General features: G+C 47.4%; 1 long non-coding RNA gene and 1 pseudogene across 4 annotated transcripts; both read left to right on the plus strand.

Annotated features, from left to right (window-relative positions):
• The window catches only part of LOC125533204, a 6,133-nt pseudogene extending 2,852 nt beyond the window's left edge, over window positions 1-3,281 (plus strand).
• Window positions 3,282-18,796: 15,515 nt separating this feature from the next.
• On the plus strand, window positions 18,797-20,418 carry LOC125540054. 4 transcript variants are annotated; one of them, XR_007297158.1, is made up of 5 exons: window positions 18,797-18,915; window positions 18,997-19,070; window positions 19,382-19,434; window positions 19,522-19,644; window positions 20,382-20,418. It is a non-coding gene; the product is annotated as an uncharacterized LOC125540054 (long non-coding RNA). The 4 variants fall into 4 exon arrangements; XR_007297150.1 differs by lacking the exon at window positions 20,382-20,418 and having other exon boundaries at window positions 18,802-18,915; window positions 19,522-19,700; XR_007297157.1 differs by lacking the exon at window positions 20,382-20,418 and having other exon boundaries at window positions 18,823-18,838; window positions 19,522-19,700.
• The last annotated feature ends 4,602 nt before the right edge of the window (window positions 20,419-25,020 follow it).

Consider the following 25,020-nt stretch of genomic DNA (forward strand, 5'->3'; position numbering starts at 1 on the left):
TTGGTGGCAGTCTTCGTTCCTTCTTGGCGGAGGCGGCAGCGGAGGTAGGCCCGCGTTGCCGTGAGGGCGATCCTCACGAGGCTGATCCCTCCAGTCCCCCTTGCGAGGCAGGTCCCGCCAGCGATCCTCGCGAGGTTGGTCACGCCACCCCTGGCGTGGGCCGCGATCTTCCCAGCGTCCTGGGTTTCTTCCTCTTCCTCGGCCGTAGCCCCGGTCAGCACGGTCAGGGCGACGGCCGATCCTTCCTTCTCGCACGACGCGGAGTTCTTGACATTCGTTGGTGTTGTGGGTGTGGAGGTCGTGGTACACGCAGTACCGGCTGCCCCTGGAGGAGTCGGGCAGATCCTTGCCCCGCTTGGTGTCTGGTTCGGCTGCGAGTACGACAACCCCTTGCGCTTCGCGTCCTTGGCCTTGGGCTTCTTCTCTTCTGGGTTCGCGGCAAGCAGCTCGAGGAGGGAGAGACGTCCCTCCTCAGCCTTGGCGCACTTGTTCGCCAAGTTGAACAGCTCCAGGGAGGTGCAGAGGTCTTCATGCATCGCCAGCTCCTCCTTCATCTTGACGTCGCGCACGCCATCGGAGAAGGCCGAGATGATGGCCTCCTCGGACACCTTGGGGATCTTGAGGCGCGCGCTGTTGAAGCGCTGGATGTACTTTTGCAGGGTCTCTCCGGGTTGTTGCTTGATGCGGCGCATGTCGCTCACGGCGGGTGGTCGGTCGCGAGTACCTTGGAAGTTGGCGATGAAGCGGGTGCGCATCTGGTCCCAGGAGGAGATCGTGCCTGGAGCCAGATTCAGGAGCCAGGTGCGAGCTCCTTCCTTGAGCGCCATGGGGAACCAGTTCGCCATGGCCTTCTCGTCCCCGCTGACAGCCTTGATGCCCAGCTCATAGAGCTGGAGGAACTCTGCGGGATCAGTTGTGCCGTCGTAGCGAGGAGGCAGGTCTGGCTTGAACTTGCCGGGCCACGCGACGCTGCGTAGTTTGGTGGTGTAGGCGCGGCAGCCCGCGGTGGCCACGAAAGGCTTCGGCTGGTGGAGAGCTCAGTCTTGAGGGTCCCCACGCGCTGCAGCTAGGAGCAGAGCGGGGTCTTGGCGTGCCGGAGCTGGAGCAGGGAGCGCCCGGGCAGCTCCTTGCGGGCGAGGGACTTCTTGGCAGCTCCGTTCTGGCTGCGCTGGCACCTGGCGGAGCGGGTTCCGCCCAGGGGCCACGCGCCTTGGAGCCATGGCGTCTTCTTGGAGAGGAGGCGGCTGGTACGCCCCCGGAGCTTCATTGCCCGCGCGGGGCGGAGTGCGGCGCAGCGGGGCGGATGGCGCAGGAGAGCCCCCTGCGGCGCGGACGAGCTCGGCGATGCGGTCGAGCCACTCCTCGTAGACGTCGTCGACGGGGCGGTAGCGCAGGAGCTCATTTGCCGCGATGAGCGCAGCTCGAGCCTTCAAGGGTGCGCGGAGCGCGCGGGACGAAGATCCAGCTGGTGCGAGCGATGGAGTAGCGGTGCGGCCGTCTTGCCGCACAGACGGGTGCTGAGATGATGCCTGCTGCTCGCCCCCCGCCGGGCCGGTGGCGGCGTTGACGGCGGACGACGGGGAACGACGAGGACGCCCACCGACGGGGGCCGTCTGGGCGACGGGGAACGACGAGGACGCCCACTGACGGGGGCCGTCTGGGCGACGCGGGAAGCGATGGCGGCCCGGCGCTCGGCGCTGGCCCGACGAGCGCCAGACATGGATGCGACGGTCGGAGGAGAGCGGAGTGGTGGAAGATGAATTCCGGCGCACCCCTACCTGGCGCGCCAAATGTCGGATTCGTGGGTTCCGGCAGACCCTTAAGGTTCGAACACTGGGGTGCGCGCGGAGATCACGCCCTCTACCTCTCCGTCTCGCAAGGATCTAAACTACTAAAAGAATTGCACAAGGGACACAAGATTTATACTGGTTCGGGCCACCGTTGTGGTGTAATACCCTACTCCAGTGTGTGGTTTGTGGATTGCCTCTGGGGCTGGAGATGATGAACAATACAAGGAAGAACAGCCTCGCGAGGGTCTGTTCAGCTGAGGTGATGAACTGCTAGGAGGAGTTCAGTCACCTTTCTTTCTCTCTCTCTCTCCGATGAGATGATCCTCTCTCACCGAACCATCCAACCGAACCCCTTGCTATGTGGGTGGCTAGTCCTATTTATAGAGGCCCTGATCCTCTTCCCAAATATTGAGCGAGAAGGGAGCCAACAACGGCGGGCTAATTTGAAGGGGAACAACGAGTACACTTATCCTGACAAAAGCAGTCTCCGCCTGCCAAAGGCTCTGGTGATGACGCCGTGCTGGGCTCCATGGTGACCTCCGTCTCGTAGTCCTCCTGGTCTTGGTCTCGTTGCACCGAAATGGCAACCTTTGCCTGATGCCTCGGTACTCTGCGGCTGCGCTTGCCCCCTTTGCACCAAAGAGGAAAGAAGGACGCTGCGCGCGCTGGCACCCGTCTGGCACCCTGAGTCGTCATGGCTTACGTCATGGGCAGCTCACGAGGTACCCCGCCTTGAACTCTCCGCCTCCTCGCGAGCCAGCCTGATGAGGCTGCGCCTGAGGATGCACCGTGTCGTCCGCCTCGCGAGGCTTGGCCCCTCGCGAGGGTCTTGAGCCTTGTGTTGATAAAGATGGGCCGTGTTGGGCCCCCATTTGAGTCACGCCGCAGGCCGCAGGCAGGCAAGTCTGGGGACCCCCGTTCCCAGAACGCCGACAACGACGCGGTGGTCCAGAGGCCCGTCGAGGTGACCGAGGTGGAGCCGTCCATGGAGGTGGAGCGCGAGCGCCTTCGGGTGGCGGCAACCAAAGACATGGCGGCGGCACGCGAGGCGGCCGATCGCGGAGAACATGCGGAGGGTGGACGGATACTGCGGAGACGAGTGGCGGCTATGAAGTGCTGGGCGCGCGCTCACAAAGACCTTGACTGCGAGGAGCTGGAGGACGAAATGCACGACTATATCGGTCTCGTGGAAGACAGGCAGTAGTACCAGAAGTTTGGGCACGCGCGCATCCTGTCGGGCATGAGCTCGCACCGGAAGCAGCGCGCCGCCACGGTGGGGAAGGCGCCTGGCAGTCGTGGCCGTGGCTGTTGCCGTGGCGGCCGCGTGCAGCGGGCGCTTACGCGACGCCGGCAATGGAGAAGATGGTGGACAAGTCACGCGAGCAGCGGCAGACCGCAGCGGCGCCGGCGCCACAGCCGAAGAGGAAGCATGGCAGAGGGCAGCAGCCAGACAGCAAGAGCGGCACAGGGAAACGTCACAAAAAACATTAAATTGCCACTGCTATATGAAAATTAGTTAAACATGTTTGGTTACTACTACGATTTAGATATATTTTGTAGCTGGTTAGCTTATATCCTGAGGAGTTAATTCATATTAGTGATATGCCTTTTTTTTCGAACAATAGTATGCAACAGTTTTAATACTTATCAGTTTTTTGTAGTACTCCCTCCGTTTTTTTTATTCCGCATATAAGATTTGGTCAAAGTCAAACTACACAAAGTTTGACCAAATTTTATATATAAAAATATTAACATCTACAATATTAAAACTATATAGTATGAAAATGCATTTCGTGGTGCATCTGATAATGTTGATTTCATATTGTCAATGTTTATATTTTTTAATATGAAGTTAGTCAAATTTTACAAAGCTTGACTTTGATCAAACCTTATATGCAGAGTAAAAAGAAACAGAGGGAATATTGAAAAAAATATAGTGCGTTTGAGGCACATGGTGAAACCAATTGCTTATATACTTTTTTTTTATTCTATATGCTTATTATATGCAGCTGAATGTTCTTGTCCTTGCGTACGCAATAAATAAGAAGATAAACATCCTAGAAAGTCCAGCCTATCATTGTACAGACCTACAGTTGGAGATTGGCTATGTGTACCTTGGTTCTCCTTGTTTAGTTCAAACTTTTAACTTTGTCGGACAAAAATTACACTTATGCATATGCATGGACTTACATGGACCATATACTTCGATCAAGTATGTAATTTCTTTAAACAGTTTGTTTAATTCATATCTAGATGTTTTCGTAGGATGTCATATTTAAACTCTCACAAATAACGCAACAACAAAGAACAAAAAAAAGTTGTGATAAAAAAATAGACCACAAACATAGTGAACATCAGGTTAAATGTGACATACAGACCCTTCTTTAAAATGGCAAAACTAACCTCCATTCAAATAACATTCCCCATGTCACATGGGTCCAAAATAAATACCCATGCATGCTGCCAGCACTACAACAAAATAGCCGCGTATGGTCGCTTTTCCTGAGACGCTCTTTGTATTTGTCTCTAAGCTCGTGAGCATCAGGAGGCTAGAGACGTTACAGAGCGCCACAAATGTTTTTTCTATAACTAGACATTTAAAATATAAATATGCATTTTTAATTAATGTATACACAATTTTTGAGACGTTTTAGTATGCTGATCTATTTTTTTAACCATATTTTTTTATACTTTGGATAGCTATTAAAATCAACCATGCTAAAATTCAAACACGTGGTTGAGTAATTATGTGAGGTGATAAGCTCATGATGGTACCGCTTGCATTCCCGGTGTTAGAGAGGTGGGGGCCGGCTCAGTGCCTCCATTCTGGCTCATAGATATGCAAGGGTTAGAAGTTTACAGTGGCATGTCGAGGATGGCGCCACTGTTGCGAAAAGATAAGGTTTCCATGACCATTTCCATGATCAGGTTGCCCCGCGTCACACTCACTGCTTGAGGAGTCACCCTTATTATTCTGAGTCCCACTCCGCCTGTTTGATCTATCACTGCATGAGCTTTATAATTTTTTATTAAATAATGTGAATATTACACTGGATGTGTATATACATATATGGTTAATTAGTGAAATCTACATTTTCCTAGGATTTGTTTTTCGCTTTATCAAATTTGGGGCTCCTAAACTATTTTTGCTTAATGAAATTTGACGCGGCAAATTAGATTTTCTTTACCGCCTAAGACTTCCCGCGTCTCTCGATTTTCCCGCTCCATCTAATCCCAAATATTTTCCTCACGTACGCCGCCTTCTCCCAACCTCCAGATTCAATCTACACCGGCATCATGCCCACCTCGCGCGCCGCGCAGTCCCCTTCCCCGTGCGGCAACATGCATGGTTGAGTACATTTACTAGCAATATAGAAATGAAATTGCTAATGACTTATATGATTGCTTTCACTAGCGAGGTCGGGTGATAGCTAAATGCCTTTTATCAGAGAGCAAATTGAATGTTCTCTTATATCTGATTAACCCATAGAGAATTTTTCTTGATGTTCTAGTACTGCATACTAATGTATTTTCAATGCATATTTTATATCATGGTATATAGCTTAGGGTGTGAAATATTCATATTGTGCACCTTGCGATCATCAAGTATTTGAGACTGGTGAAATTTATGGTGTTGTGGAACTATTGAATTTAGTACAAAGTCGAGACACTTATATTGGAATGGAGGGAGTATAAGTTTACTTACAGTTGAGCTGAACCTCAAATGTAGAAAGCAGATGGTGGTCAAGAATCGGAAAATGCTCATGCTTGAAATAGCAATGCGACCAAGCAAGGTGGTATTCAATCAAGTGTATAACTTCCCGTGTTACTAAGCTCATCAAGAAAATACATTTGTAGGCATTATGTTTGGTGAAGTATCTTGGGTTTTTAGGTCAAAAAGCCAAAGCTGACCACTCCAACACAACCTAAGACATTGCTGCTCCAAGACAACCTCAAGACATTTGTACATCTCTCATAGTTTTATCAAAGAACACTTTATCTTGCTCTAATCCAAAAGCTTATGTTCTAAACTTCTCCCTGTTAAATTTTTTCTTTCAGGGTAGCTGAGAATTTAGAATCGGAACACATTGCAGGAGCAAGCAGCAACTACGCAAGAATTAGTCTTTAAATGAACACATATTATGTATAATGTATGGAAAGCCTAGTTCTAGTTTGTACTATATTCTCTTAATTATTTACATGTTTCATACGAATGTCTGATTTGATTCAGTTGTGAACTCCATACACAAACGTATGTATTTGTTCATAGATTTGTTACAAAGGATGCTAATTGTGAGAATGGATTGCTTGTGAATGCAATTGGTGATGTGGGTTGATGCCTTTTTATAGTGATATTTGATCAATTTGCACATGCATCCCTATCATATTAAGGTAACTGAATTTGAAATGGGGAATACAAAGTAAAATTAATTATCAAAAAATGATTAAAGTAAAATATTCCATAGACACAAAAAACTTAATCATATTTAGAGACGAATATGTCATCTCAACATAGCGTTTATAAGCAATAGGCCCACATGAGTAGAGACGCGATACGGGCGTGTTATAGAATGTCTATTTTTGTAGAGACGATTTTGAACGTCGCAATATAGCATCTCATATCATGTAGACACGCTAACCAAGCGTGTCTATCCGTTTTGAGACGGTCCGTAAGGAGACGCTCCAAGGACGCTTTACTAAATCGTCTCTATTTTTACCTAGAGATGAAATAACGCGTCTCTAGCTATGAAAATGAACGTCTCTAGACATCATTTTTCCTGTAGTGCAGATCCCATCACATATGGCTGCATCTAAGGGAGGACAATAAAGTGCTCGCCTAGCTAGGGAGAGTCATTTCTGGGGCCAAATTTCTAGGGGATGAAGATATTCAAATTTACCATAGTAGGGCCAATAAATAAATAAGGATTTTTTCAGAACTAGTTGTACATGCACCACATATTTTGTCTCCCAATTTTAAATGGAGTGAGGCATGATATCATTTGTAACAAGTGAGACATGATATCATTTGTCAAGTTCTTTGAAAATCAAGTGATTCACACTTTTGGTATGGCGTGATGAAGACCAACGAATTCTTTTTTCAATTTGGCTCTTTCTCGGTTACGGATGGTTCTCAGATTCGATTACGGGAAGATACCTGGCTGGGTGTCACCCCACTTTTGGTGCAATACCATAGCTTACATGATCGTCACACATAATCAGTCACGATCAAACAAGTTTTGGGACAAGAAACCCCATATATTTCATCCCATGGGGACCTTTTAGGGCCTTGCCTGTCAGCATGAAATGAATCACTCAATTGTCTAGAGGTCATTCAGCTATCAAGCGAACCAAACAAGTTTTAGCGGAATTTGCATCAGAACGGCTAGTTTTCAGTCAAGTGCTTCTATGATGCATTGGCTCATAGTGATGTTCCGATTGATAACAAAAAATTGCGGAAGTTCAAAATTCCTCTAAGAGTGAAGATATTCCTTTGGATTCTAAAAAGAGGGGTCATCTTAGCTAGAGATAACCTGGCACAATGTAATTGACAAGGTAGCAAGGGATGTGTCTTTTGCCAACATGACAAGTCTATTGAACACTTATTTTTTGAGTGTAAGTTTGCTGGTGCAGTGTGGGCCATTGTACAAGTAGCTTCAAATCTATATCCCCATGTAGTGCACGTAACATGTTTGGCAATTGGTTGCGGGGTATTGATAGAGCACATATGCTTGTGGGGGCGGCTGCCTTATGCTGGGCGTCGTGGCTTACCAGGAATGATGTGATTCTTAAGGTTATCCATGCATGTATGTGATGGCTCCGTACTTGGTCTATCTTGCAGTGGCTGGAGCACAAGGACCTTTTTATGATGGCGTCTACATGGCTGAAGCATACGGCCAAGGCGGTTTTCTCCCTCCATACACGGTGGTGTAATCTTTAGATAGGATCTAACCCACCATAGGTTGCATTGATCTATTAGCTATAATAAGATGTTTATTTTTGGCTGCATTGGACTTGTTGGATGTGTGCATCGTGCTATGTAAAGGCCGGACATTCTTTGGATACGGTTGTATTACCTTGATATATCAATTCAATGAAATGTCCTTTATCAAAAAACATATTTTCTCCCCCCTTTTCTCTTCTTGAGTTTTTGAAAAAATGAAATAATTCACTGATGTAGGTTATCCTATACCTTGTTCATCTATATAGACTTATGAAACATATATGACTTTTTTAGTAAACACACAATTTATTTTAAATAAACATAGCTCAATTAGTACAAATATACATGGCGACCATCAGACAAACATGACGGAGACAAATGTCCCAGAGACTATGCATAAAGATTAATATGGAGCCCGATGCCAAATTAGTTGTCAATCACCAACGTCACTTGAATCCTAAAATGAAGGATGTGATAAGAACAGAAATGTTAAAGCTTGTGAAGGTGGGTATAATTTATCCTATAGCTAATCCAGAAACAAGCATAGCAGTGCCCACCCAGCCTCCTCCCCGCTCGGGATTTCTGGCCGTCGGATCAGTTTTTTGATGAATTCTGGGCCGTCCGATCACGCCCTCAGATGATATCGGCCGTCGGATCACTGCTACAATGAATAGTGATGAATAGTAACCTCCATTCGGTTTTCCTTACTGACTTTTCTTACTCTGGAATTACTTTTCTGCCTCGCTGACGTGTGGGGTCACTCGCTGGTGGGCCACGCCGGTCAGCGACTGTGGCTGTGATCGTGGCTTGTGTTGTTCGTCGGCATCCTTTCCAGTGTGCCACCGCCTGTATTTTCGCTGGCCCGCCGAGGGCATTTTCGTCATTTCAGACCCAGGGATATAAAAGCCAGCCGCTCCCGTGGAGACGACCTAGCCGTCCTGCTCCTCCCGCACTCACGCCGTCCCCTCTCCTTCCTCTCTTTCTCCTCTGCGCCTGCCTCCCTCCCTCCCCATTGACCCGCGCCTGCCTCCCTCCCCATCGGCCCCCTCCCCACGTCGCTCATCCTCTTGCGTCACCCGAAGGGGAGCCACCGCTGCTCGGCCCTCTCCCCCTCGGCGTCGAGCGGATCATGGCGGTGCCGGATCCGGTGTCGGGGTCGAGGGGCATGCAGGATCCAGGCGTGACGGCTTATTGGTGAGCGCGGCGGCCGCCATGGACGAGCTCAAGCCGGGTCATGTGGGCGCGTTGGTTAGCGCGGCGGCGGCCATGGCCGAGCTCGAGCCCGGGTGCACCGACGAGGGTACTAGGGGATTTCACCGTGATCTCCTCCTCGTCGTCGGTCAGGTGATGGTCCTCGCGATCCCGTCTTGGCTCCTTCGAGGCGTTCTTCTGTCATCGCCCCTATTCCATCAGGCGAGACAACAGAGACTGAAGGAGCATAACAGGGCAAGGAACGCCCCAGTGGCTGATGACTCTTCACAGTTGGGCCTAGGTGTGCGTGTGGGCCGTGGGCCTTGTGAGTGTAATAGCGTGTGTGGTAAAGCTACGGCATATATAAGCCCGAACCGTGTAGCCGAGAGGCATCGAAAAATTAAGAAATGAAACAGTAGTCTCCTTCCTATATTTTCCCCTTTTCTGCTCCTTCCCGAGTTTTCTCCCCTTGGTCGCCGCCTACCTTCGTCCCAAATCCCTAGGGTTCATCCCCGAAGGCAAGGACATTACAATTGGTATCATATTTGCCTTGTTCGATCCGCTGACCCCGCTTCCTCGAGATCAGACTGTAACATCGACCGATCGGTTGTGCAGCTGCTTCGGCGGCCGCCTGTAAATCCGAGATCGGCGTTGGTCTGGTTCAGAGAGGGTTACGACGGCTCCGTTCAAGCCAAGCGCGCAGACGAAGCATCTGATCGCAACAATGTCGGCCTTCGAAGAGCGGGTGCTGAAGGAGCTGTCTGCTCTAAAGGGAATTGGCGAGCGAGTGGCGCGCATCGATGAGATCAGTGCACGGCTCGACGATCTGGACGCGAAGTTTGCAGAGCAAGTTCAGCGGCTGGATCAGGTTCAAACCAAGGTAGATCTCTCGGTCACATCAATTGGGGAAATCCATCAGGAGCAAGTCCATGTAGCGCGCGCAATTAAGGAATCGCACAGCACTCAGGATACGGATCTAGATCGATTGGCGCAACCAGGCTGTTTTGCAGCGTCTCCGACGGCAGCGCAAGCTACGGCAGCAGCTTCTTCAGCCGCCCAGGTGCCACCGCCGCTTCGTCGACCATTCGACCCGGGCAGAGCACCGCCATCACCGCGCCTTACTAACGAACAGAACTCTAAGCAACCATGGATGCCGAAGATGGAGTTCCCACGCTTCGATGGAGAGGGAGTTCGTATGTGGCTGGACAATTGTGAAGTGTACTTCCAATTGTACCGGATCCCTGATGGCTTCAAACTGATGTCGGCCTCTCTGCACCTGCAAGGTAACGCGGCACACTGGTATCAGGCGTCCAAACACACAGATGCCTGCGCAGATTGGCCACGGTTCAGAAAAGCAATACTGCAGGAGTTCGACCTCAATGTGCACCGCAACTGTCTGAAGGAACTTCTATTGCTGAAACAGGAAGAGTCTGTGCACCAATACCACACCATGTTCAATTAGCTTGTGTATCAGGTCCGGTTATACGATGCGAGCATCAGTGAAACAATGCTGGTGACTCAATTTGTGTTGGGATTGAAGGAGGAAATAAGAGTAGCAGTGGAAATTCAGTTACCCCAGTCGGTAGTCCTAGCGGCCGAGTATGCACTGGTACAGGAGGCCGTCCTAGAACGACAGAAAATGCAGCACCACAAAGTTCAGAAGCAGTTTGGACAAAGCAAATTCACTGCACCTCGTCAGGAAAATTCCTCTCAGCCTCAATTTGCAGCAGGAGACTTGTGGAGAGCAAAACAACTCAAGGAGTTCCTTAGGGCAAATGGGCTTTGCTACAGTTGTGGTGAAAAATACAGTCAAGGTCACGTATGTGCAAACAAACCACCTTTACAGCTCAAGGCTTTGGAGGCTCAGGAAATTGAAGGGCAGCTTTCAGATGACATTCTAAATGCCATTGCGACTGAAGAAGCAGTAGAGGAAGTGGCTGCTTATCTTTCAGTTAATGCCATATCAGGGTCTGCAAACACTAAAACTATCAGGCTGAGAGCACTTGAAGAGAACAAAGTCATGTTGTTACTAGTGGACTCCGGGAGCTCTCACACATTCATTGACAGGCAATTAGCAGACAAACTGAAACACAAAGTCACTATGCTTGATAAGGCCCTACAAGTCAAAGTAGCAAATGGGGAGCAGCTTCAGTGTGAAACTGAGATGGTGGGCTTACCCTGGTGGATTAATTGTGACACTCCAAAATTTTTATTTGGTTTTTCAGCAAAAACTTTGTTGGTTTTTGAAAAGAGGCCATTTAAATTTTTTCCAGAAAACCTTCCTCTTAAAAACTTCTTTGGCAAGGATTTTTATTTTTGTATCTTCTTCAAACTATGGTGTTTGATCATTTAAAACTCTTTCTCTGATGGTTCCCTTCTCAAAGTATATTTTTGGAAATTATTCTTTTTCTTATAAAAAGAACTCTGTGAATTTTGAGGTTTTTCTTATCTTGAAAACCACCCATGGTTTTACCATGTCTCTTATAGTAAATCTTCTCAAAATCCCTCCCTCCACCTTTGAACAATCTAAATTCTCTGTCTCAACAAGTCCAAACAAGTTTTGGATTTTATTTCAATTATTTTATCTCTCAAATCATTTCTGCCAATTATTTTGAGCCTGAGTGATTTTCAAAGCAAGTACCAAGATGCAATTGATTTTTGACCTCAAACCAACTCTCCTGGATAGTACTTGGTACCCACAACCCAGAACCATCTTGATCCACTATCCCTCTTTTCAAAATTTTCAAATTTCAGTCTCTGCAAGTTTGGACCAGATTTGCCAAATTTGGTGAAATTCATATCTACACTTCTCCAAAAATTCCACCAAAATTCAGGCAACCTCTAGTTGCAATGATAGACCTCTCCACCAAAAATCAGCTCAAGGAAAAATCCCTACATGCCAGAGTCATTCTGTCGAACACTTGGCATGCACTGTTTTTGTTCATATTCAGTAAATTCAGAGTTTCAGTGTCGTTTCCCCGACAGAACTTCAGTCACATGCCCACTGTGCATTTGGCTCGATGCTCGCAGCCCCTCCCTCTTGTCCGGAGCTTCACACACGCGCTTGGCGCCTTCCTGGCGTCGGTGGCGCCCTGGGCCGCCTGCGCCGGCGTGCTTTGTGGCGGCAGAACCACCGTAACGGCCGACAGGGGGCAACACCGCGGCAGAACGCCGTTCGGCGCCGCCCAATCCTCCTGGTAGCTCCGCGTGGCCATCTCCTTGCCAGCGCACACATGCAGCACCATCGCCGTGGCCTGGCACGCGCAGAGCGCGTTCTCTGCCGCCAACGGGCCGTGCTGCCGTTCCATCGAGGGCAGGCCGTAACCCTCCCTCCCATGCTGAGTTGGACCCTGTAATGGCACCACTGCTCCACCTAGGCGTTGCTCAAGCTCCTAAGCCGACCGTCCCGCCACAGCGCCGCCGTAATCACCCGCCGGACTTATCCGTTCACGGCAACCGCCTCGGGCCGGCTATAAATAGCACCCCCGAGCTTGCTCTCGCCCCCGCACAACTCCACCACCTCACTAGACCCCGCCTAGCCACTGGGAGAGCCTCGAGGGGCCTTTCTTCTTCGACTCCGGCCACCTCCGTCCGCCTCGGGCTCCGGCAACATTCTCTTTGGTGAGAACTCCTCCGCCGCCCTGCTCTTGCCCGTAGCCCCGTACCACCTCCACTAGGCTAACCCCCACTCCAATTTGATCTTCACAGCTCTCTCCGACGAGGTCCGCAACCACCCGAATCGCCGTCCGCCGGAGCCAGCGTCGCCGCCGACGTGGTACTCGCCGGCGACCACCACCACCTCCCACAGATGTGGAATGGCGCCCTGAACACGGAGGTACTCTCCGATCTCCCTGCCTCACCGTGGATCGCCGCCGGCGACCACCGCGGCTCTCGGGCACCGTCGAGCTCTGCCGCCTCTTTTGAAATTTCAAACCTGACGGGCGGGACCCGCCTGTCAGCCTCTCTGATCTTTTAAACGAACCGTTTTCTGAAAACGTCTTCTGCCAAAGTACGTCATCCCTCTGGGCCGGCATATTCTTTATCGAAGCGTTTTCTGTTTTTATAAGTTAAACCCTGGAAACTTTCTGTTTCATTACAGATGAGTCCCTGGACAAAAACCCTTATAACTTTTAAACAAAAATATTTTTTGATTGATTTCTTTTTCTGTCCTCTTTAGAATTTTGTCTAGTTTTTTATCAGATTTATTTGAAAAAAATATTTGGAATAATTTTGTGCACCTCTCGGTATTTACGTTAGCGCGTGTGTTTTCTTTATACCGTAGATACCGAAGGAGGTGACGGAACCGCAAACTTCACCGAGCTAGGCTCCGACTACTCTGAACCAGGCAAGCATGTTTGAACTTTTGATATGATGATTGTTTTGGCATGTTGCATTAAGTAGTTTCATGGCATGTTGATGAGCATACCGACGAATGTCGTGTTACATGCAACGATGAGGCAAGTGAGTTTCGAAAATCCATAAGTGGATGGATGTGAGTATGCATGGCCATGTGTTGGCATGAGGATGGGTAAGATGGCAGTGTTGCAGCATGCCAGTCTTATGCCAGACTATATGACTTCAGTGTCAACCCGTATCGATCCAGTTCCTTCCACTTTTCCTTCCCTGTACTACCACATGTTTTCCGCAAGGAATATGGCTTAGTAAGTTGCAAACCGCTTTCTTGGTACACACCAAAAGGAGAGGCCGTGATGATGGTTCCATGGCCCTGGATTAAAGCCAGTCATCCGGTCAGGGGGCATGGGTGTTTCCGGTTGGGACCGAGAGGGGGGCACCCCTTAGAGCGTGCGTATATAAATTTGATCCCATGCTATTCGAGATTGTGATCTCCCCGTCTCAAAAGTTTTTCTTGGACGATGTCTAGGGTGATTCCTGGCATCGAGAGGTAGGATGGGTGTGTACTGGTTAGCTGTGTTTTCTTCCGAAATACCGTAAACGGAACTAGTCCTTCGTGACTACGGAAATCCGTTGGCTGTGGGAAAATTTTTCGTACAAACTCTGCAGAGTCATATATTCCTTTGAATCGTCTATTCCATGTCCAAGTTCGGTATTATCTTATCCTGACAAATGTCAGTTTTGATGACAGAGACTCCGGTGAATCACATGAGTGCTAAGTCCGGTTAAATGTTTATTCCTGTGGATGGACTAACCCGTTTATTATCATGAATTGAATATTTATTATGAGTATTACTTACTTGTGAATAAAAGCCCTTTCTGCGATGTCGCTCAGACGTCCGACTGTGGCATTGTTATTATTTACTTTCAATAAAAGCCCTTTCTGCGATGTCGCTCAGACGTCCGACTGTGGCATTGTTATTATTTACTTTCAATGAAAGCCCTTTCTGCGATGTCGCTCAGACGTCCGACTATGGCATTGTTATTATTTACTTTCAATAAAAGCCCTTTCTGCGATGTCGCTCAGACGTCCGACTGCGGCAGTACTGTTATTTACTTTCAATATAAGCCCTTTCTGTGATGTTGTCCCGACGTCCGACTGTGGCACGCATGTCTTTTATTTTCAGTTTAAGCCCTTTACGTGGTGTCGCTTAGACGCCCGACTGCGGCATGATCTTTATTTATTTGTTCACCCTTTGAGGCGTCGCTTCAGACACCCGATCGGTTTCCTATTATTTTCTTTTTGTTGGGTTTTCAGGCGGACTACCGCCGATTCCCTTTTTACTTACCTTGCTTGCTAAATTTTGAATGTGCATTGGTAAATTAATCATGACGCATCCATGCATGCATTTGTTATATCTTACGTCCGAACTGTCTTGCGAGTACTTTCAAAGTACTCACCTGGCTTGTTGATTTGGCCAGATGCTGACGAAGGCGATCTCATGGATGAAGAATTTGATAGCGAGTCCGACGCCTAGAGGAATCCCAGTCAGTCTCGTGCGACCCTGGATTTGGTCACTGTATTATATCCGCTTCCGCTACCAAATAAATTCATCGAGCCTCACCTCGACGCTCGATGAGATGCCAGTTTTAGAGTCATGTATCTCACTCCCCGCTGTGTTTTTCCACCACCACCCTATCCTCGAGTCAGTAGTATGCCTCCACACCACTGTGTCATGTCCGCCATTATGTATAATTATTGGCGTGCTTGTAATAATTTGGTTGAGCAACCGTAGCTCGACCCTGTAATATATTTTATGCTACTGGCTTATTGTATCAAGAATTTGTCTACCGGTAAGGAGGATTTTTCTCATACTGGACTCAAAAGATTGGTTTCTCAATAAACATTTTTATTGGAAAACCGGTCGTGACATTAATGGACACACCTTCACTTCTGATATGAAGGTGGTGGACTTGGGAGGGTATGATGCTATTCTAGGAATGGATTGGTTGGCCCAGTGGGGATCTATGGTCTGTCATTGGGAAGAGAAGTGGCTACAGTTTGACAGAAATGGACAACAGATCAGGTTGGAGGGCATTGTGGAGAAACAACAAACTGAGATTCAAGCTATCACTGTGGAACAAATTCTCAAATGGCAAAAAGGGAATGATATTTGGGCTACTGCAGTTGTCTCCCCAACTTTGCACACCGAGAATCATGAAGTGCCAGCCTGCATTTCAACAACTCTGCAAGATTTTGCTGATGTGTTTGAGGACCCAAAGCAGTTACCACCACATAGGGAATTTGACCATGCCATATCCCTTTTACCTAGCAGTGCACTAGTTAATGTCAGACCTTACAGGTATAACCCATAGCAGAAGGATGAAATAGAAAAGCAAGTAAATGAGATGCTAGCTACTGGTCTCATCACACCTAGTATGTCTCCTTTTGCTTCCCCAGTCTTGCTAGTAAGGAAGAAGGATGAGACTTTGAGGTTCTATGTGGATTACAGAAGACTAAACACACTAACAATAAAGAACACATTTCCAATGCCTGTGGTGGATGAGCTGTTAGACGAAATTGCTAGGGCCAAGTGGTTCTCTAAATTGCATTTAAGGTCTGGTTATCATCAAATCCGAATGGTGGCAACGGATGAAGAAAAGACTGCCTTCAAAACTCACCGTGGGAAATATCAGTTCAGAGTAATGCCCTTTGGGCTGACAAATGCACCTGCTACTTTCCAGTGTCTGATGAATATAATTTTCAAAAAATATGCTAGGAAGTTTGTACTCATTTTTATGGATGATATATTTGTGTTCAGTGAAACACTGGAGGAGCATGAAGAACACTTAAGACAAGTGCTCCAGACTTTGAGAGAAAATTAGCTATATGCAAAATGAGTAAATGTTGCTTTGCTACACAGCAATTGAGCTACCTGGGACATATAATCTCTGACAAGGGAGTGGCCACCGATCCTGAGAAAACCAAGGCCATGGAACAATGGTCCCAACCCACCAACTTCACGGAATTGAGGGGATTTCTCGGGCTTACAAGCTATTACAGAAAATTTGTGGCCCATTATGGAATTCTTGCCAAACCCCTGACCTCTCTATTGCAGCTTAAGACATTCCAATGGACCGAGGAAGCCCAGGATGCTTTTGACAAGTTGAAAACAGCAATGGTGTCCACTCCAGTGCTGTCCTTACCAGATTTCTCCAAATCCTTCATAGTAGAGACTGATGCATGCGATACTGGGATTGGGGCTGTGTTGAGTCAGCAAGGACACCCAGTGGCCTAGTACAGCAAAGCTCTAGGAGTGCAAAATCAGAAGCTACCAACATATGAGAAAGAATTCATGGCAGTCATGATGGCAGTAGATAAATGGAGATCCTACCTAACCAGAGGGCCATTTGTCATCAAAACTGATCATAAAAGTCTGTGCAACTTAGAAGATCAAGTGCTCCATACCGAATTGCAGAAAAAAGCAATGGCTAAATTGGCTAGCCTCCAATTTAAATTTCAATACAAAAAGGCACCGAGAACAAAGCAGCTGATGCCTTGTCGAGAGTGGGACATGTATTTGCAATACAGGCTGTATCCACTGCTCAACCAGTTTGGCTGCAAGAAGTGGTTAACTCCTATGCAGTAGATACAAGAGCCCAGGAACTACTTACTAAATTAGCAATCACTGCGGAAGATGAGCCTGGGCTTTCCCTTTCTCAAGGACTAATCAGATTCAAGGGCAAAGTCTGGGCGGGCTCTAACTCAGGTTTACATACCAAACTAATTGAAGCATTTCATGATTCTCCTATTGGAGGGCACAGTGGTATTCAGGCCACATACAAGAGAGTAAAGAAGTTGTTTCACTGGGCGGGAATCAAGCAAGATGTTCAGAACTTTGTCCAACAGTGCCAGATTTGTCAACAAGCAAAACATGAAAATTGCAAGTACCCAGGTCTCCTAAACCCATTACCAATACCAACAAGAGCTTGGGAGGATGTAAGTATGGATTTCATTGAAGGTTTGCCTAAATCCAGTGGATATAATGTCATCCTAGTGGTAGTAGACAGATACTCTAAATACAACCACTTCAGTCCCTTGAAGCATCCTTATTCAGCTGCTACTGTAGCACAAGCATTCATGCAGCAGGTGGTGAAACTTCACAGCATGCCATTAACTATCACATCCCATAGAGATACAATATTCACCAGCCACTTCTGGAAGGAGTTGTTATCTATTTGGGGCCCTAAGTTACAAATGTCCACAGCCAGACACCCACAAACAGATGGGCAAACAAAACAAGTGAACCAGTGCTTGGAGATGTATTTGAGGTGTGCTGTTCATGATTCACCTACAAAATGGCACAACTGGTTGGCCTTGGCAGAGCTCTGGTATAACACCTCCTATCATTCATCCTTGGGGTGCACTCCTTTCAAAGCTTTATATGGGCAAGAGCCACATATGGGACAATTCCTTAGACCCCCAGAGGATGCTTCTCCTGACATCCAACAGTGGCTACAAGACAGGCAAGCTTACGCAGAACACTTGCAACTGCATCTTCAGAGAGCCCAGCAAAAATGCAAAGCAGATGCTGATAAGCATAGATCCATGGGAGAATTTGCAGTTGGGGAGTTTGTTTTCCTCAAACTACAACCCTATGGACAGCTTTCTCTTGTGAACAGACCCTGCCCCAAATTGGCTTTTAAATACTTTGGGCCTTTCCAAATTTTAGAGAAGTTTGGCCCAGCAGCATATAAGTTGGACCTGCCTTCAGATACACAAATCCATCCTGTGTTTCACGTTTCTCAGTTGAAACAACAAGTGCCTGATCATACTCCTGTGTTCAAAACCTTGCCGAAGCTGCCAAGACTAGACACTGAAGAACTCACTCCCTCGGAAATTCTGGATCGCAGGTTAGTCAAGCGAGGTAATACAGCTCTGCTTCAGGTACTAATTCGGTGGTCAGATTTGCCAGGAGAATTCGCTACTTGGGAAGATTATGAAGCGCTGCAGAAAAGGTTTCCACATGCGGCTGCTTGGGGACAAGCAACTTCTCAAGAAGGGAGCACTGTCATCGCCCCTATTCCATCAGGCGAGACAATAGAGACTGAAGGAGCAGAACAGGGCAAGGAACGCCCTAGTGGCTGATGACTCTTCACAGTTGGGCCTAGGTGTGCGTGTGGGCCGTGGGCCTTGTGAGTGTAATAGCGTGTGTGGTAAAGCTGCGGCATATATAAGCCCGAACCGTGTAGCCGAGAGGCATCGAAAAATTAAGAAATGAAACAGTAGTCTCCTTCCTCTGTTTTCCCCTTTTCTGCTCCTTCCCCGAGTTTTCTCCCCTTGGTCGCCGCCTACCTTTGTCCCAAATCCCTACCTTCGTCGTCGGTCAGGTGATGGTCCTCGCGATCCCGTCTTGGCTCCTTCGAGGCGTTCTTCTGGCCGGTCCTCACTTCCCCTCTTTTCCTTTTTCATTAGTTGTCTTGCAGGTAGTTCGAGGGTGTGACGTCTTGGCCGTGCGGTTTGCTTGCCCTCACCTTGGCCGCCGGCGTGCCATTGAAGAGTGTATTGTTCTGGTCCCTTTCCTAGCCCTGTGCTACCTTTGCTGGTTCCTTCCCTGCCCGATTCTGATGATTACCTAGGTCCATTTTTGCCTGTTTGGCAGAGATTTTATTAGGATTTGTTTTGCTGGTTAGTGACCAGTAGTGTTCTTCCTCTTGCAGCCAGTAGTGTTCTTCCTCTTGCAGCGGATAAGTTGTGGCTCTTCGAGGATAGCTCACATTGCTTAGTTGCGCAGGTGACTGCCTTTTTTTTGGATCCTACAGTTTTGGCATTATGTGGATTTATTTTGGCATTATATCCCATATTGTTTCTATTGTTTTGGCAAAGTGTGTGTTTACTTTGGAATTACATGCTCATAGTATTTGTATAAGGATAAAATTTGTTCCGTCGTCACATTCTCATACTGTTTGTTTAAGGAACGGGTTCTCATGCATCTGTCTGTATATTTTTCAGCATCAGATGGGCTATTTTAGCATTTCTAGTTCATATTGGGAAATTGAGAACTATAACAAGCGTTGCTTATTTTTTTCACCCTGCATTTTGTAGAGAACTAGGAGATCTCATCTAACTATCTTGGCTGAGCTTGTTCAATTGACAAGGTATCTCTCTCATCCTGTATTTTTTCCGTTCATCTTTGAAAGTACAGTGTACCTAATGTCCTAACCAATGCCATCCTATTCGTATAGGCGGTGGTAACTTCAGAATTTCATGAATGAGAATATTGTTTATATTGTCAGAAGTTCACATCATGTGCCTTCCCTTCAGTTTTCACATGAAACTAATTTTTCTCCCATGTTTAGAATTTATACGTAAGTGTTGACCGACTCTTCATGTTCATTGCCTACTTCGACATTATTTTTTTAAGAATGTCTTTTAATGGTGTTTGATCAATCTTATCAGTTAACCACACTACATGTTCTGCATTCTTGCTTTGTTTGCTGGCTATGTTTCTTGGCTGGGTTGGTGTGCAGGATAATATGGGTGAATTAACAATCAAAAATGAAAAACGGTACAGGGCTAGGGGTTAGACAGTGGTGAATTAACACACTATTAGTGACAAAGTAAAAAGAAACCGGTTCCGAGTATTCGGGTTGCAGGTTCTGAGGTGTGATCGTTGAGGTGGGGTAGCAAATATAGTTAGCAGTATTGTATCCTAACCTGGAGAACATCCATTTACTAATTTTGGCTCCGGAGTTCTGTTAGTGAATTAGAAAATAGTGAGCCCCTGCTCTGAGGCCAAGGTACGCCAATGATCGTCCAAGGTACGCCAATGATCAAAAGAACACCTGAATGAAAAAAAGTTCTTCCATTTGCAGCGAACTTTCAGTAGATATCGTCTCTATTTCTTTTACATGTGGATATTGTTGTTTCAAAGCAAATTTCACCATTAAGTTTTACCAGGTTTTGTTACCTATAATCTGTTTTTTATTAGGTTCTTTTTTTGGTTTTATCAGGTTTTGTTACCTATAATCTGTTTTTATCAGTTTTTCTTGCTTATTCTCTCTAATCAGAAAAGGAGCCTAAAAATCTGCATTTACATTTGCAGATACGGCAGGAAAGTACAGCTTATCCACAGACACCAATTGGGAGAGGTACAACATATGCATTTCAAAGAGAACTGGACTTGCTATTTCTGATTTCACCAAGGTTGAAATTTTAAATTCAGAACTTCAGTGATGCTTACTGTTCTCTTTCCTTGACAATGTTTGCACAATATATATATTTTAGAGACAGTAAATATTTGTGCCTTGTGAGAATAGGTCTGCTGTCAAGTGACATCATGCAACATAGATTTAGAACGAAGATTAAGATATGTTTCTGTACAAAGACTACTGGATCGATAGTACAAAATAAATAGCTTGAATGGATTTAGCATTAAGAAAAAAATAAGATATGGAAATTCTAAAGCTACCCTTCTTGTGGATCGACTGATAAATCCATGTAATATTTTGAGAAAGAGTTAAATCTGTATATGTTGTTTGAGTGCCTTTTAATTAAGATACTGGACTATGTTGGTACACATATATTTGGATGCTTGTGATTGGCTGGAAAGAACAGAAATTTAGATTTGTTGTTGGACTAAACTGAGACTGAGTAGTCATAGCCTTTTGGCTGATGCATCCTTCAGTATACCAAAACACTTGCTATTTTTCATGTTCTTGTACGCGATGGGTTTAGGACACAAACAATTATTTGTTTTATCTATGAAAAACTTTTGCTTCAAGATTACAATGTGTTGAATGCCTTTCGTGCTTAGTTAAAGTATAAGTACTGCTTATATGTGATTTCAGTTCAGCTTGACCAATTTTCTTTGCTCTGCTTTTTCCCTCCCTCTCCACTGAATATGACCATGTTCAAAATAAAATGCGCATTAACACTTATGAGAGTAACCATATTTTATTTTTGTTGGGACTCTTCTCTCTAGGTTTGCGTTGATCCCACTCTCTTGCATTTTTGCTTTCACAATTACTAGGACTCCAGTAATAACCACATTATGAAATGGGCGATAATCAGCGACTCTATTTACATCAGTGATGACGAAGGTATGGGTGTATATATAGAGTACCAGTGTCGTCTCTAATTCCTATTAACGATGTCGTATCCGACGCTGGTTGTCTCAAATATTCAGGTAAGCGCTGCCATAAACGCCAACGTGCCAAAAAGACAAGGGGTCGAGCTCCATGTAGCGAACCATGTCTTTGTGAGAGGACCTTAACAAGAGGTAGCATGCTGGCCTTATGCCATTGTTCAATACTTTGCATGTTAGATGAACTCTTACACACCATTGTTCAATAGATTGTTCTTCGCAAGTTAGACTGAACTCTTACGCATAGGACCAATATGGTGCGAACTATGGGGCAAACCATCACTCACTATCCACAAGCGGTCAGTTAAAAGAACATAACCGTATTATCCATGATTTTTTTGGCTATGGCTTGATTGCTTAAACTAAATACTCGCAGCAGGTTCATGTGACGTGCCATGTGAGAAGTCGAACGTGAAGACAATCAAGTGAAGTTATCAGATAGTATGCTTTAGTTGAACTGTATAGGTGCGCTCTGGCTTGATTTTGTTGTCTAACTCTACTCTGTGTATCTAACTTAATTTGAATTGATCGTCCTGCCTTAGTTTTGGAACAAAGAAATGTTACCCTTTTATTATGAGCCTCCAGATCATTTGTTGTACTGATTAAATATTTCCTACTCACCTTGGTTTTCGTATACCCAACATTGTTCTTGATTTACTTTTGGAACACAATATATGTTTCCGCTTATTCATGAGCTTCCAGATCAACTGTTCTACTGAATAAATATATCAGGTTTGCCTTTTGAGGGAGTCCTGGATTAGGGGGTGTCCGGATGGCCGGACTATACCTTCAGCCGGACTCCTGGACTATGAAGATACAAGATTGAAGACTTCGTCCCGTGTCCGGAAGGGACTTCCCTTGGCGTGGAAGGCAAGCTTGGTGAGGGAGTCCTAGATTAGGGGGTGTTCGGGTAGCCGGACTATACCTTCAGCCGGACTCCAGGGCTATGAAGATACAAGATTGAAGACTTCGTCCCGTGTCCGGATGGGACTTTCCTTGGCGTGGAAGGCAAGCTTGGCAATGCGGATATTCAAGATCTCCTACCATTGTAACCGACTTTGTGTAACCCTAACCCTCTCCGGTGTCTATATAAACCGGAGGGTTTTAGTCCGTAGGACAACTTCATCATACAAGAATCATACCATAGGCTAGCTTCTAGGGTTTAGCCTCCTTGATCTCATGGTAGATCTACTCTTGTACTACCCATATCATCAATATTAATCGAGCAGGACGTAGGGTTTTACCTCCGTCAAGAGGGCCCGAACCTGGGTAAAACATCGTGTTCCTTGCCTCCTGTTACCATCCGACCTAGACGCACAGTTCGGGACCCCCTACCCGAGATCCGCCGGTTTTGACACCGACATTGGTGCTTTCATTGAGAGTTCCTCTATGTCGTCACTTTTAGGCCTGATGGCTCCTTCGATCATCAACAACGATGCAGTCCAGGGTGAGACTTTTCTCCCCGGACAGATCTTCGTCTTCAGTGGCTTCGCAGTGCGGGCCAATTCGCTTGGCCACCTTGAGCAGATCTAAAGCTACGCCCCTGGCCATCAGGTTAGGTTTGGAAGCCTAAACTACACGGCTGACATCCGCGGGGACTTGATATTCGACGGATTCGAGCCACAGCCAAGCGCGCCGCACTGTCTCGATGGGCATGATATAGCTCTGCCGCCGAACAGCGCTTTGGAGGCCGCACACACACCGGTTCCGACCATTGATTCGGAGCCTACTGCGCCGATCGAGGATCAGCGGTTGGACGCTGCCTCAGGGGCTGCGATCTCAGAGGCGATCGAGCCGAACTCCAGCCCCGCACCCCGCATGGCCCGTGACTCCGAGGAGACGGATTCCTCTCCGAACTCCGAGCCCCCGTGCCCCTACCGATCGAATCCGATTGGGCGCCGATAATGGAGTTCACTGCCGCGGACATCTTTCAGCACTCGCCCTTCGGCGACATCCTGAATTCCCTAAAGTCTCTCTCTTTATCAGGAGAGCCCTGGCCGGACTACGGTCAGCAAGGTTGGGATACGGACGATGAAGAAATTCAAAACCCACCCACCACCCACTTCGTAGCCACTATCGACGACTTAACCGACATGCTTGACTTTGACTCCGAAGACATCGACGGCATGGACGACGATGCAGGAGACGAACAGGAACCAGCACCTATAGGGCGCTGGAAGGCCACCTCGTCATATGACATATATATGGTGGACACTCCAAAGGATGGAGATGGCGATGAAACAGCGGGAGACGATACCTCTAAGAAACAGCCCAAGCGCCGGCGTCAGCGGCGCCGCTCTAAATCCCGCCAAAGCAAAAACGGTGATTCCGGCACGGGAGATAATACTACTCTGGATAGCGCCGAAGAACACCCCCTCCAGCAAGATTCAGCACAGGAGGACAGAGAAGCCAGCCCTCACGAGAGGGCGGCGGACCAAGAGGTTGAGGACGATAATTATACGCCTCCCTCCGAAGACGAGGCAAGCCTCGACGACGACGAGTTCGTCGTGCCAGAGGATCCCGCTGAACAAGAGCGTTTTAAACGCAGGCTTATGGCCACGGCAAGCAGCCTCAAGAAAAAGCAGCAACAGCTTAGAGCTGATCAGGATTCGCTAGCTGACAGATGGACTGAAGTCCTTGCGGCCAAAGAGTATGAACTCGAACGCCCCTCCAAGAGTTATCCAAAGCGCAGGATGCTACCCCGACTAGAGGAGGAAGCACCTACATCACCAGCGCATGACACGGCCGACCGGCCACCTCGTGGCCGCGACAGAGAGGCCTCTTGGCCCCCCACTCAAGCCATGCCCCGACGCCGCGTCAAGCATACTAAGGCACGGGAAAATGCGCCCGACCTGCGCGACATACTGGAGGACAAGGCAAGGCAAACAAGATCGATCTATGGATCGCGCAGGCGCCCCACGGCACGTGACGGTGATCGTCACTCCGGATGCAATAAATTCGGCCGGGCCGAACTCAATAGACAAAGCTCCTTCGAGCTGCGTCGTGATATAGCCCAATACAGAGGCGCCGCACACCCACTATGCTTCACAGATGAAGTAATGGATCATAAAATCCCTGTGGGCTTCAAACCCGTAAACATCGAATCGTACGATGGCACAACAGATCCCGCGGTATGGATTGAGGATTATCTCCTTCATATCCACATGGCCCGCGGTGATGATCTACACGCCATCAAATACCTCCCACTCAAACTTAAGGGACTGGCCCGACATTGGCTCAACAGCTTGCCAGCAGACTCAATCGGTTCTTGGGAGGACCTGGAAGCCGCATTCCTTGACAACTTCCAGGGCACTTATGTGCGACCACCGGACGCCGATGACCTAAGCCACATAATTCAACAGCCAAAGGAATCGGCCAGGCAATTCTGGACACGGTTCCTAACAAAGAAAAACCAGATAGTCGACTCTCCGGAAGCAGAGGCCTTAGCGGCCTTCAAGCATAATATCCGTGACGAGTGGCTTGCCCGGCACCTGGGACAGGAAAAGCTGAAATCTATGGCAGCCCTCACGACACTCATGACCCGCTTTTGCGCGGGAGAAGACAGCTGGCTAGCTCGCAGCAACAACTTAACCAAGAA

Source organism: Triticum urartu, chromosome 1 (genome assembly GCF_003073215.2).
Source record: "Triticum urartu cultivar G1812 chromosome 1, Tu2.1, whole genome shotgun sequence".
Taxonomy (NCBI): Eukaryota; Viridiplantae; Streptophyta; class Magnoliopsida; order Poales; family Poaceae; genus Triticum; species Triticum urartu.